The sequence below is a fragment of the Heliangelus exortis genome, chromosome 2 (assembly GCF_036169615.1).
Source record: "Heliangelus exortis chromosome 2, bHelExo1.hap1, whole genome shotgun sequence".
Classification (NCBI taxonomy): Eukaryota; Metazoa; Chordata; class Aves; order Apodiformes; family Trochilidae; genus Heliangelus; species Heliangelus exortis.
The window spans coordinates 51,818,731-51,833,881 of record NC_092423.1 but is presented as its reverse complement, the minus strand read 5'-3'; the positions used below and the strand labels follow the sequence as shown (position 1 = coordinate 51,833,881).

Genomic DNA, 15,151 nt, shown 5'->3' with positions numbered 1-15,151 from the left:
TTTTTACAGAACCTTTACAAACTTATGGTGCAATTTTATAATGATTCAGGCTCTATTGTGAGACACAAGAGATAACCAAAACAGCACAAGTATTGAAACTCTTTATCATGTATCCTCCCTTCCAAGGGGACGACTTTGATAGAAAGTTTATATAAAGCCAGAGCTTAAGATTAAATAGCACTGTGCAGCAGGCAAAGCCAAAGGGTTGTAGTTAAAGAATAAACAGAAACCAATTAAAGTGATTTAATTGACAAGAGGCTACAGCTCCCATGCAGAAGACTGGCTGGAGAGGTGCAAAGTGGATATGGAAAAATTTTTCACTGAGTTGTCATTAAAGTGAAACTCTAATAAAACCCTTGTATCCCATACACTCAGTTCAGGTCCTGCAATGGATGTTGAAGTGTAGTCAGTCAAGCCCTTGGAAGAAAGGCCATTTTAATTCTCATGGGTCTTTTTAATAAGCTAGTAGTGACAGATTAGGAGGATTACAGATTAAAGGATGCTCTTTGTTAGTAAGAAATGAGAATTCAAAAAGCAACATTAGAATTTTGTATCTGAACAAAAGTAGAATATTTGGGATCAAACTAGAGGATGTGCCTCCCCTCCTAAGCATACATAATATTTGGAAATAAACGAAAACTTAAATAGTATTTGGTAAAGCTGGCAATAATAATGAGGGTTTATCTTCAAAAGGCTGTCAGTCAGTTTGTCTTATATATGAATCTAAAATTATTTCCAAATTGGCAACTTAGGTTATTTTTGAGAGCAGAAATTCTAATTTAGTAAGTCTCTCCCACAACATTCATGGCATCTGCTGGTTGGAGTTGTGCTGGAGTACTTTAAACAGCCTTGTGATCTGAGGATTTAGTGCATCCCTTTTCTTAACCAAAACAGCAGGGTAAATGCCTAGAGAAATGTAAGAAGTAATCTGTCAAAGGGAGAGATTCCTTCCTTACTACTACAGGCTCAAGGTTGTTTTTTTTTTTTTTAAACCATAAAGAACCTCAGAGATAAAAAGTCTTCATTAATGCACAACCAATTTTAAAAACAAACCACGCTACAGATGGAATATTTAGTCCTAATTGAAAGAAAAGATACTCTACAGACAGACCCTCCCTTCACATTGCTATCCATCATTTAGTTAAAGTGTGAGTAAAGTTAAGTACATTTTAAATAATTCAAACAGATACTATTACCTTGGTTTCTGGGATGCTACTTTTCATTTGGGAAACACAAAGAAACAAGCAAGCAAAACAGGGGCAAGATTTTCAGAAAAATTAGAGTGTCAATCCAGAAAATATGCCAAGCTAGCCAGTGCCAAGCTCTGCATGGTCATCACCAGTTGCTACCAGGATCTGAATTAAAGCTACTGTGAGTACAATTGGAAGCTTAAGAATAACACTATATCAAAAAGACCCAAGTCCTTGTAAAAATATCTGGTGTGAAACATTCTAAGGATGGAATTTCTGTCATTTAATGTTAGCTAGCTAACATGAGAAGTCCAGTTGTAGACTGCCATTCAAGTTCTCTCTAGCCACTGTAGGAAGTGAGGAATCTCTGCAAGGTGATTCATTTCAGCCTAAAATGCATGCCTAAGTTCAGTGGGATGTTTTATTCTTCAAGAGTGCCTAATTCTTTCACTGATGACAGAGGATAATAAGCAACTGTCTTAGATTAGATTCAGCCTAAACTAATTTTTATGTGGTCAAAATTAGGGAAAACTAATTCAAAGTCAGGAGGTTAAAGAATATAAGAGTCCGCTGAGGACCAAAGTCGATTTTAACATTGATCTACAGCCTCTTAGTCATTTGGAAAAGTTGCCTTTTAACTGACCACCTCAGCTGTACACCTCAGATGTACAAAAAAGGAGAATAAAATATTTTTTTTAAAAAAAAGAATAATAATAAGAGAGGCTTTTTCCGGAGAGGGACCTCAAAATTTGTTTTTTCCCTTTGTGAGTTACTGTTAAAATAAGACAAGGCTTTGAGAAGACCTCACTGGTTGAAAAGCTGTTCATGCACAAAATGAAACTTGTTTGACCATACCTGTCTGTCACAAACATAAACAAGGAGACAGAGATGATTCACTTAAATGACTTCAACTTGGCTGGTAGTATCTTGACACATTTCACTGGGGAGGGTATAACTTACACAGCTCTTAAAAAGTGAGTTTAAAAAAAGGATACAGCAATGACTGTGGACTGAAGATTTATTAGAAAGATTCCATAACAATCTCTTGGAAGTCAAATTTCCATGTTCTGTGCAACCTCAGTGAGAAATTGCCTTTTTGACATGATCCTCATTTATCTCCCCCCACTCTGTGTTCTTTGAGGGCTTCTTTGCATCATTTGTTGGGTAGTATGAGGCCGATTTAAACATTTCTACATTTTTGCTGTTGCCAAAGACTATAGTGATTTACTGAATCAGGGATGCATCATTCATATGTGTTCCTTTTTACCATTGCATATGATTTTAAGGAGAAATAAAAGGCAAGGGGGAGCCAAGGGTACAACTTGCCTCAGTAAATGCTTTTCTAGGAAGGGCCCTTTCCATTGATGGATCAGGTTATAAGAATTTGAGCTTAAGTTGATAAACTTTATCATATATATTTTTTATTTTATTCAGGAAAAAAGGCTTTGGTTGTAGCATACTAGTGACAATTTATTCTCGAAATACAGGATGTAAGACTTTGCTGGTTAAGGATGTCTGTGTAAGCAAAGCTCTAACTACTCATCATTGTATATAACAGAGGAATAAAGGCAATTGAGCAGGTAAATGCTTCCATATATCTGTATCTCTAAGTCAGTAGTCTAATATACAGATTTTAAAGAATTGCCCTAACTGAGAATCTTCCCTTACTTTTTTGTATCTGGTGATACATCGTGCATCATGTAGTTTTTTTTCTATTTGGGCTTTTGTGAAGAAAACTTACAAACTGAAATCTTAACTTTCCTAAGCAGTCATTAAATATTTAATTGCAGTCTTCAATAAGTTTTTTTGTCTCGGCTGTTGTGACAAAAATTCTCTGATTTGGCAGAGAAGAACGTGGCATTCTTTGCTACTACTTTGGCAAAAGGAATATCTTTCAACAATGCTCATAAAAAACTTCTGTTCTCAAATTCACAAATGTGCTTGAGAGCAAAGATACCTGAATGTCTCATACACTTGTCTCTACCTGAACAGCAGGTGTGATGGCTGGAGCTTTGCAGTGTTTCAGTTATGAAAGATACTCCTAAGTATAAATACAGAATATCAAAAAGAATAACATATAAACATACAGAGTGGTTCACTGTAGCTGCTAATAATAATAGTGAGAGACTGCACACATAAAACACATACATTAATACCTGCATGATTAGAATTAGCAAATCTGTAGTGCAGATCCGCAGATATGTGATTTAAACACCTACAAATGCAAGTCACCCCCCAGCATTTTTGAGGAGGCTGGGGAAGTCATCTTCATCAACATAAGAGACATGTCAAGAAACAGGCAGGCTGTGCCATCCTGTGAGCAGGTGTTGAGAAATCTTTCTCAAGCAGTTCTGCTGACAAATTTCAATTTTCTTGACCTTTTAAATACTTCATTATAGCCTCTTATGCAGAGTGGCCAATAGTAGGTGGTACCTCCTAATAGCAAAAGGACAGATTGTTAATCACACAGTGTCCTTTAACTCCCACTTTGCAGTCATTCACTAATACTTATGTCTTGGTGAGAAATCGAACTCTCAGAAAAATAAAGATCTAGTTTTATTCTCCAGTTAATAGTTTGCAGACAATTATCAGCTGTGTACAGTCATTACTACACACATACAACATTACACTAGAGATAGGCTTAGTGTAAAAGAAAGTAGCACAGTATCTGCCATGCCAAAATGAAAAGTTTTAGTTCATTTTCATTTGTCATCAGAATAGAGGTTCAACAGATTCCAGAGACATAAGAGTAACTCAAGGTGGTGATTAGAATATTTGTAATTTGGGGTCCCTGTGGATACATATATCTTCCCTGAAGGGATGAACAAGAAGATGAAGGTAAACCTGTGTTCAGCTGTGTACATGCACACCTGCATGTTTTCCTGTAAGTGCGGAGCAATCAGGTTGAAAAAAAAAGTAGACATTTACATGTAGACGTGTAGACATCTAATTTAATTGTTTTAGAATTTTGTCAGAATATGGCCAGATGACCAAAAAACAATTTTCCAGATTGGCTACAAAAGGCGTAATGGAGTATTGTGCAGTACCTAAAAGGGTGCTGAAGTAACAGAATCCCAGCATGTGACAAAGAGCTGTCATCAGGAAATGAAAATGGTAGAGACAGGGGAAGTAGAAGAGGAACCAGGGACCAAGGTAGCTGGGGATGTCTGAGGATTTGTCACTGACACAAGCATCAGTTATCTGTTCATCCATACTCTGATTTTCACACAGTTTTGTACTTGCACTTATGAGAGGAAACAAAAGATCAAAACCAGGACAGGTGAGAACAAGTTAAGGATAATAAAAACAATTGAGAAGGAAAGAAGAGGGAAAGTTTAGCATGGCAACTGGTGCCGGTTCCCCCTCAGCGATAGTGCACTGCAAGAGCATGATCTTTTCATTTTGAGGTTGTCTGTCCATGCTATCAAAAAACCCAGATCTCAGCTTAATGCACAGCCTGCAACAAAGGGAGTGGAGTAGGCCTCTGGAGATGATGACTAGCAAGTTAAAATTAAACTTTTTTTTTTTTTTTTCAGTTGGGCTTCAGTGACCTATTTATACAATTTCTTCCCTGCTAGCTAGCTTTTTTTCAACATTACGAGATGTACCTGGCCTCTCTCATCTCTCCCAAACTGTCTTCCTGATGTCCTGATCACTCTCTGATCTATTTCTCTATCTGCTGGGTGGATGCTAATATGACATATCCAACCTCTAAAACAAACCATTTATTTTGAAACTTGGCTAAGTCAGAATATTTGATGCGTCAAGCATTAAAATGAATGTATATTTGGGTATTGGGTACATCATGTCTTGATATTAAATTATCTCCTGAAAGGTGGATTGATTTTTAAACTGGCAGGATATATCTATTGCTTCCTTGAAACTCTAGCATGAAGCTAGACATGAGGGGAGACTGGAAACATTCTCTGTGAAACAGAGACAGAATTGCTTAAGGGCTATGACTGTTTTCTTTATATTAATAAATTATTTTTTGTGCTTAAGGAAAGAGATTCTGTCATTCTCTTCCATTATTATGTGACAATAATACATTAATCTTCTATGAGAGATACTTATCCTAGAGATAATATTTAATTAATGTGCAAAGAAGGAAGTTTAAGTGAAAAAGGTACTTTAGAAATCATATATATTTAATAACATTGGCATAGATATTTCAAAGTCCTTTTTTTTCTTTTTGATATCTGGGCCATTTGCATAAATACACACTGAAGTCTAACACTACCAGTATCTGAAGAAAAATGACAAACTGAGAAACATTTTTAGCAGGATAGATGGAGTGTTCATTCATGGTTAGAACTGTTATTTTTTCTGCTTGAACTTTCCCTGCCACTGTTCACAGATGCAACATACAGGAAAAGACATCCCACAGTTCTTCACTATACCCTAGAATCAAAATAGAAGACAGGGAATCCTTCCTCTTACAGGACAATTCCTGCTCCATGTGCTCGTGGGTCTGCATCTGGCTGGTTATCCCTATGAACCCTACATGAATACAACTTGGTTGTTGGCTTATTTACTTGTTACTTACAATTTTCTCCTCTTTATGTGTTGACTTTTGGGGAAGACACCTTTTTTCATTTTCAAAATCTTCACAAGCTATTGCTAAAATGTCTGGACTTCTCATCCTTTCAGTTTTTGAAACAAATACTGATTTCACATTCCCCAGATTTCCTCTCCTCCCCTCACCTGTCTCTAAAAGGCCATTCACATGCAGGTGTCAAGACTGCAGCCCAACAAGAAAGCCAGAGGCCTTCATTGATGCATGAAGACTTATGAATTCTCAGAAACACAAAACCTTCCCAAAATGGCAGCAGTGAACCTAGAATCCTAAATGTTTAACATTTTACATTAACATCCACTTTTTACAGAGTGATCTGGCTTTTTTACCATTTGCCCAAACAGTTCCTGCTTTTCTTTTTTGTGATATCAGTACCAGTTCACCAGAAAGTAAAATTCTGACATTAGGGAAAAGCATTTGATAGATAGAGAAAAAAAGAGATAACATCTAAATAAAACTAAGCACCGTGCTACACTCAGGACAATAATCTGTTTGGGTTTTTTGATTGCTTTATTTTTGTTGTTGTTGTTGCTTTGTTTGTTTGTTTGTTTGTTTTCCAGAAATGATAAGGCACATCTGGAAAAATAATTCAAACAAACTCATAGATTTTGTCCATTATTTCCTCTGCTTACCTACAGCCTTCCTGCAATCCCACAGACAGTGTGCTCCCCCTTAGGAAGCTTTGGACGGTCTAGAGGAGAAATCTTAAATTAAGAATATTGTAATATAAATTCTTCATACAGCAGGGTTTTCGTAATATTTGCATGGTTGATGAAGTGGCTGTGAATTGTCCTCAACTTTGTCAGCTCCTGAAGGCATGCAGTGAACAGGACACTTACATTGCTTAGGAGACATCAGTAATACAGAAGGCACATTTCTGGCACCAGCTACACACATCAACTCTGTCTACAGAGTTTTATTCTTTGTTTACATCATCTTAAGGGCTTTTCAGTGGGTTTAGAAGAACAGCCTTTGCTTTCAAATTCTGTTGGTTGTTTTCCCAGGACTCTAAATGGCCACCATTAGGTCCTGCATGAAAGCTGAAACTGCAAAATTTAGTTTTCCAGGATAATAATGGTCAAACATTTTCTGTGTGGAGCAGAGCTTGTTTTCAGCAGCTGAAGAACATTCTTGGGTTTACCACCTCTGGTTTCACTGCATTCTGCTGCAAAAGCTATGTACATTTCTGTTACCTGCCTTTCTCTAATGCAAATGTAAGCAATACACATCTCTAAGAAACACCTACATAAAGATATTTAAATCCAAGTGAAAACAAAACCTTAAAAGGAAACTTAAACAAACAAATTCTAAAAAAGACAGAGAAAACTAAATGCCTTTATCAAAGATGCAAATCTATTCTACAAGCTTCTTCTGGGAGGGAGACCAATTTGTGACAGTCACTAGTCATGTTTCTTAATGTGTTACTGGAAGGTGATAGGATATGATGATATGGAGAGCAGTGTAAGACCCTCCATAGAGCAGAAAGATTTCATTCACTGTGATGTGTGTCACTGGTGATAACAATGAAAATTTGCCATGCTTATAACCACCTCATGATGCTAAAATGAACAGATTATAGACATGGTAGGTGCTTCTTTTAATTACTAGTTAGCTTTCACGAAAATAGTAGGCAAGCCAAACCAGTAGTTAGTTTGGTTTTCTCCTGCATGCAAAAGTAATTAAGGCAATGACAAAAGGACAGGCATGTCATGTATTTCTGACTTGAAATAATTAATTTAGATTAGTGAATAACATTTTCAAAAGTACCTATATGCTTCAGGCTTTTAAGGCTCTCTTCAAAGTATATTTACTCCCCATAATACTGCATGCTACCAAGACCCCAGAGCTAGTAACTAATGAGCTAGATTCTAAGTCACCTTGTTGAGAAGCAGAAATAATAAGTACAGCTGTAACACCATATTGCTGAGGTTTTTGGCTTCTGGGATCTGTGCTGGTATGAAACTGAGACATAGAAATGTACTGCCTCTTGGAGTTTGCTTGCAATGCTCCATTACAGTGCATAGATGTGCCTGTAGCAATGAGATTCCTAACAATGACTGAAGGAAACTCAGGCTCTTACAGGTTTATAAGTTGACTTTGAAGTAAGACTTAGGCACCTCCAAAAATATCTGTGTCATATCTAGTACACTGGCAGAGATCTAGGCAAGGGGCTACAAATCTGAAGTGTGAAGCTTAACGTATGATTTTTTGTAAGCTAGATGAAATACATTACGGAAACCTTTTTAGATAACAAAATGATAATTTTCAAGCTGAAAGAGATTTCAATATGCTGTTATCCTTTCCTTGGTATCTGATTGGAGACTTCAGTAGTGATCCTGTATGGTTCTAGTACATGTTTTGCAGTAAGGAAAAGCTCCATACTTTTCTCAAGTAACAGTGTTCCCCTTGCAGTTCCTATTTGCAAAGTAACACTATTGTATCCACTCTTGTCCTGTTAGTTTTCTGGAAATATCAGTCTCCTCTGCTAGAGGTTTGACTTCAGCTCACCAGCCAGCCTTGGAACTACTCCTTCTGACTTCTCATGTTCCTAGAGCTTTGAAGGAAAGCAATGGTGCTTCTGCTTTAAAGTCAACCTCTTTTTAAAAGCAGGTTGTGACCAGGTCATACTGCGTATCTGCAACATTTTTGCAATGGTTCATTCTCTGGATAATAATTTCCAGATCTTTTTTACCCTGCACTTTATTTTTTTTTTTTCCTCCTGTGAGGAAGTTAGATTACCTCTGTACAATATGGTGGCACCACAGTGGTTCTCATCTTCTTGTTATTATGATGTAACAAGATAAGAAGGACATAGAGCTCCTTGAGCATGGCCAGAGAAAAGCCACAAAAATGATCAGAGGACTGGAGCCCCTTCCCAATGAAGACAGGCTGAGGAAGTTGGGGTTGTTCAAGAAAAAAAGGTTCTGAGGTGACCTTACAGCAGATTTCCAGTACCTGAAAGGAGGCCTACAGGAAAGCTGGGTTAGGAATTTTTGAATGGGTGTGTAGTCAGAGGGCAAAGGGCAAAGGTTTAAAACTTGAAGAGGGGAGATTTAGATTAGATATTAGGAATAAATCCTTTAAGATGAAGGTGGTAAAGCACTGGAACAGGTTGCCTAGGAAAGCTGTGGATGTCTCCCCCCTGGAAGTGTTCAAGGCCAGGTTGGATGGGGCCTTGAGCAACCTCGTCTAGTGGAAGGTGTCCCTGGCAGGGAGAGGGGCGTTGGAACTAGTTGATCTTTAAGGTCCCTTCTAACCCAAACCATTGTCTAATTCTACAAGGGGCTAATTAAATATCACTTTTTCCATATTGCAGATGGTAACTGTTATAAATTTCACCACTGTTTCGAAAAATTTGGGTATGCATTTAACAATTGTGGATACCCAAAATTTATCAGTGATCACTGCCTCCAACGGACAGAATAGACTAGTCAGGTCTTGTTTTGGTATAATTAGCCTCACTCTCTGCCCCTGTCCATTTCAATGAAACTGACAATTTGCATGACCTGAGAGCCTGGTCTATACATTTTTACATTTATGCCACTGTGGCTAAAATTGAGGTTAGATAAACAGTACAGTAAAATAAAGATACAGTCAGCAAAAGTATGTTAAAAGAATTATTTGTCTTTTGATTCAAATTCACATGGGAGGTAATTAAACAAATAGCCTCCTTGATGTTTAGCTGTGGGGAGAGGAAACCAATGAAAAAAAATCTTCACTTGTAACTGACCTTTTCTCTTACTATGTGCCCTTTTCTTCCTGCACACAGTAGAAATACATATATTCAGCTCAGTGAAACTTTGAGGGGGAGGCTGTAGTGAAACAGAGAGTTTCACCAGCAGAAAAATCAGTACATTAACGTGAAAGTCTGTTAAAATAGATTATCCTGGCCAAGGGTCTTCCAAGGAATGTTCTTAAATGCTAACATTATTTGATTGTTACAATCCCTTCCCCTCTAGCCTCTCCCTCAAAATAAACCTCTTTTATTATCTCAGGCTTGTAATGAAATTTCCTTAACATATATCATTCTAATACCACCAACTCAGGTTTCTGCCAATCTTATCCCTGGAAAGATGTAATTAGTAGTTCCTATTAAAAAAAAATATTGTTAGACTTTTGTGAAGAGTAGTGGATATTTTGGAGGCTAAAACATTAGTGGTTAGCAAGCTTTGGGCCTTCTAGAACTTCTGGGAGAGTTAAAATGAAAAACAAAAAATTCCTGGGAAGTTACCAACATCCCTCTTTAAAGTCCCATGAGGAGGCTCACCTTGCATTCCCTTTGACATCTGCCATTTTTTTTTTGTTAATGTTAAAAAAAAACCCAAAAAACCCAAACCAAAAAGCTGGGTCACATGCCAGTCTCTACATAACTTCTTGGAGGTGACTAGTAATTTGACAGTGCTAACTTTGTACTTTGACCTGTAGCTGTTGAGAGATTCGTGCATCTGTGGTTCAAGAGAACTGAAAGTTTTATAAAAAATTTTGCATATACATACTCATTTGCTCATCATAGCATAATCTACTAGCAAGAAAAAGGAGGAACAATGATAGAGCTGAACAAGATGGTAAAAAAAAAAGCAATGCATTAGTCCTTTGTCTCAATACACAAAATTATACTGTTGTCACTGACCATATACTTCAGTAATTTAATAGAAACAGTATAAATCTCTATAAAGTATACATCTCTATACTTAGAATAATTTATTTCTACTTAGCTGAACTCTGCTCATAAACAGATAAAATAAAATTCAAGCAAAAATTTAATAAAGAAATAATCAATAAATCTGGGCTCTTTACTCATTGTTTTCTCACTTTTTTGACTAAATTGCATTAAAGTCTAGCATAGATTTAAAAAGTGTATTTGCTCTTGGAGAAGAGTTTGCTCTAGATTAATATCATCAGAATAGAAAGAAAGTGCTAGAATCAATTTTTCCAACACCATTTTCTAATTAGCTCACCCTCGCAAAGAAGGCAATGGCCTTGTCTATGGGAATGGAGGTGTTCTACCACAGTGGCCTATGACATATTTTCCAGATTGTGGTCTTGTCCACTTTAACTGAGACAAAATAGCTACTACTACTCTGAAAATATTAGCTCAGTATGCAAATAATTCTTACCACTTCAGAAAAAAGTAGTTACAGAAAATGGTGCAAATAATATCAGTTCCATGTACATATCGAATAGTTGGGGGACGGAAATTCCCTTCTGAATGAAAAATACTTCAGCGCTTTTCCAGCCAGTCCACAATGAGTACAATGCTATTTTTTTAAATCCTCCTCCCTGTTTTTATTGCACATGACATATTACATTGTACCGTATAGTGTACGGTGACGAGAAATTCCCTGCTTATTTAATTGTGATCCTCCAATGAATTTGAAAGGGAGCGCTTTATTTCCATTTCTTTAATTTACTAGTTCTTTAGCTGATGATTTTATTAACCCTTGTATTTGAGAACTGATGCTTAACAAAAAAGAAGATGAAAAAAGGCCTTTGGCAGTATTGTGAAGGCCTGGAACTGAATAATGCACTTTAATAATGAGGGATAGAGCTATGGCTTTTGCTGATGGCTGTGACCGGCTCTGTGACCTGATTATGTCGCAGAGTGTCAGCAGCTGAGACACTACAAAAGAGAGCGCATCCCATCAAATCTATCTCCATTGTAATCACTCTCACTGCTGAGAGGCTTGTTAGGAGCAGGGAATCCATCAGGCCTCATTAGCACCATTTACCATCAAGAAGCTCAGAGAGCAAACGTGTACTCTCTCATCAGAATAATGAGAACCAAAGTACTCGTATTATCTAACCGGATCAACAATGCCCCTCTCTAGATAGTTTCCTGAGCTACTTGTGGAAAACAACTCCCAAAAAAATAGTTATTTTTAGTTAATTGCCAGGGTGGAGCTGTGCACGAGCTTTTTCATGTATAGAAGGTTTTCATGGATAAAGAGCAAGGCATGGGCACAATGAAGCCCTCCAAGGGAATTCTTAGATTATACTGATGACATCTCAAATTCACTGTGAAAAGTATTTACTGTACAGTTACACAATACTTAGGTTTTCCTATTAACCTACCACAAAATAGAACATATTGCCCTCTTTAGCCACAAGACAGTTCATGATGCCAGCTCTTACCATGCCACTTCTTGACTCTTTACGCTAAAATGTTATTTTTCAATTGTTGAATTATGATGGATTTTTCTCATTTTAGACAACGCCCATCTTTCCAAAAACTTAACTTAGAATCCATAGCTAAAATGTATTTCTCCCTGTCAAAGTCAAGGGACTTGAATAAATGCAATTGTTGACGATTAAACACCATGTTTTAGCCAAGTAGAAAGTTGGCTTGCAAACAGCACTTATGGAAAACAAAAGCATCAACCTTCCTGCCATATTTCTGTGGTTCACCTCCTTACAAAGACTGAGAAAACAGCCTAAACACACATTTAATGTACTTAATAGACATAGTAAAAGCCACTCAAAACTTCTAGTATTTTCCTTTATTTGCAGTAACAGAGAAAAAAAATGTCTGCTTGCTGCATCTCTGAAGAATCCAAATACAGCAATGGCAATGGGATCATACTAGAATGGAAGCCTGAAGCTGAGCAGGAAGACAGCATCTTTTGGAAATCAGTGTATCTACTGACAGGGTGGAATCTAGCAATTCTGTTGCCTTGGCCTTTAAATTTAAGCTTTGAAGCAGCCCAGTCTTGCAAACACTTCCTGGAAAGTGCTGAGGTCAAACAGTATGTAAGCAGCCTTATTATGGGCCAATAGTTCTTCATAACATGCTTCTGAAAATGAAAATTTGATTTAGAGTTCTCTACCTGCACTATATCACATTAATCAGGTGATGTAATAATATTATTTCAATGGATTAGATCTTTTTGCTGTAGTGGTCTTGAGGACCTGTGGCAATATGCTTCATATTGTTACCCAAAGCAAAAGAAAAATTATCATACTGTAACTGTGAATTCAATAATTAAATTACCAACAAGTATGCTATATAAATATTTTTAATATATATAATTTTATTACTGTGATTGTCAGAATTCCTTGGCTATTAGGAATTAAGGCCATGCCATATGTCACTTAAAAGCTCATTTCCCTAAATATGCCATAGGATCTTGTATTTGACCTATAGCTCAATGTCACCAGGGATTAGTGATCACCATATATCTAGGTAGACAGATGGACATTTACAAGCCCTGAATTTCTATGAAAGAAGCAGTGCATCGTTACAGAGACTGCACATACAAACAGCCTGGTAAGTCATCCAGCCTTGTACTTGTAGAATTGAATTTTGGGTGTGAAACTTGAACTTGCAACTCTTTGAAAAGAGCAGTGTTCAAAGGGCAGATTCTTAACATATCATTGAAATCTGGCTCCATAAAGAGTTCAGGCAGATCATTCAGAAATGGAGTATCCCGAATTACTAATTACTCACACTCCCAGTTTTGAAGAAAAACACATTTCAGTTCTTATTGAGTTGCTAGAATTTTGCTAATTTGCAGGAAATATAATTTATTTTGTGAACTGTAGTTTCATTATACTGCATAGTCCTGTTCTGTAGACAAATAACCTAAGAAGTGTGCTCTAAGGAATATGGATTTATGATGAAAGTTACTAGAAAAGGTTGTTATATCACACGGTTATTATCAATATTTATCTATATTGTGGTGAGGTCTGCAGTACTGAGTATAAGCAAAGGAACACTTGTAAAAACAAGTTAGAAAAAGACAGCCCTTATTTAAAAGAGCTAGGCAAACAGATAGATTGTGTAATTTTATCCAACAATAGAGAAGATTCTTCCTTTCTCTTCTCTGTCTCTGCAACTTGCAGAATTATTGGACTCTACATTATGTGTGGAATAATCAAGACTCAGCCTGAGGGAATCTATATTTTCATTCAGTGATATCTTCCCAGCAGTATTTTTTTTAACCATAAAATGAATGGCCCCACTTTGCTTATGTTTATGGCAGTGAACATGTAAAGGAAAAACTATCAAAAACCTAGTCTGGGTTTGTATCTTCAGCTCTTACCATGAACATCTTTGGTACCAAGTGCCTCATGTGAGTGGAGATTGTGACCCTTTTCTGGAGCACAGATAGAAACAAGCAGGTTTCTAGGCTGGAGCTGATCTGACTATGAGTTATAGGTATTATAACCAACTTTTCTTCCAAACCAATACCCCATCCCTCCAGAAATCTTAATAGGCTTTTGAGAGCCTCCATTTAAAGCTGGCTGCATAAAATGATCCTTTGATGAAAAGGGATTGAAACAAGGGTTAAAGTAGACATTGAAAGGTTATTGTAGAGGGCACATTGTTCATACAATCCTCCTTTAATATGTGTGGTGTGCACCTGCGATAAGATGATTCATTAGATAAGGCCTCACTTTGACAAGCTCCATCGTTCAACCCTCGGGGTAGTGATGGAACAATTCTGCACCCACCCAGTAAATATAACAAGGTCAGCATTTTTTTTTTCCCTGGGACTTGGATGGTTATAGTGAAGCTCAGGATGCATCTTTGTTCATGTGTTATGTGAAAAAAATGGGGTCCTATGAAGTGTTGTCTTTTATTTTCTAATGCTCCCCACCCCCCCCCCCCCAAAAAAAAATAACATGGTTCTAGGAAATCACCAGGAATAAAACTTCTCTTGGAGCTTTTTCCCCACAGTAAACAGTAAGAGTAGAAACCAAACTTTATATTCCCATATCATCTAAGCTGCACCATTTCAATAAACATTTACCAGAGTCCAACATCTGCATAAGCACCATGGATATCACCATATGTCCAGTTTGTAGCATATAGAATAATGACATTCAAATTACTCAGTTACCAGGTCCAGTCGTAAGTTGTATTGACAGAATTGGTGCAGTGACTTTACATGAAATAAGTAGCTGTGTTAATTTTAGTCCTAGTAAATGCAATAAAGAATGACACTGGCCACAATTTGAAAGCTACTTAAGCATGTGGCATTGTGGAATTATTTATATATAAATATATGGATTCAGATGTCCTTCTATGTGCATGTTATAAAGAATAAAACTGAAATAGTTTGCAACAAAGGAACATCTCAAAAATGCAAATAACACATAATCTCTCTCTTAGACACAATAGACATATTTTTAAGTTTCTGTTTGGAAGGTTTTCTTTAAAACAAAAGTTTCTCCCAGATTTGCATTACAGACTGGCAGATTCATTGCAAATTTCTGTACTTAGTCAATTAGCAAATGACTAAGTCATCCAGTTAAATCCACCCCAGATCCTTGATTACCATGCAAGCTCTGTTTCTTTTCTTAAAACATTAAATATTTTTTAGAAATGAAATAATATAGAAATGCCACAATATGCAAAAAAGTGTGGTCTTAGTATCACAGTAGC

At 36.8% G+C, this 15,151-nt stretch overlaps 1 protein-coding gene across 2 annotated transcripts in view; it reads right to left on the bottom strand.

Moving 5' to 3' along the window:
- The window catches only part of POU6F2 (POU class 6 homeobox 2), a 306,477-nt gene that overhangs the window by 40,715 nt on the left and 250,611 nt on the right, over positions 1-15,151 (bottom strand). The gene's annotated exons all lie outside the window — the stretch shown is intronic.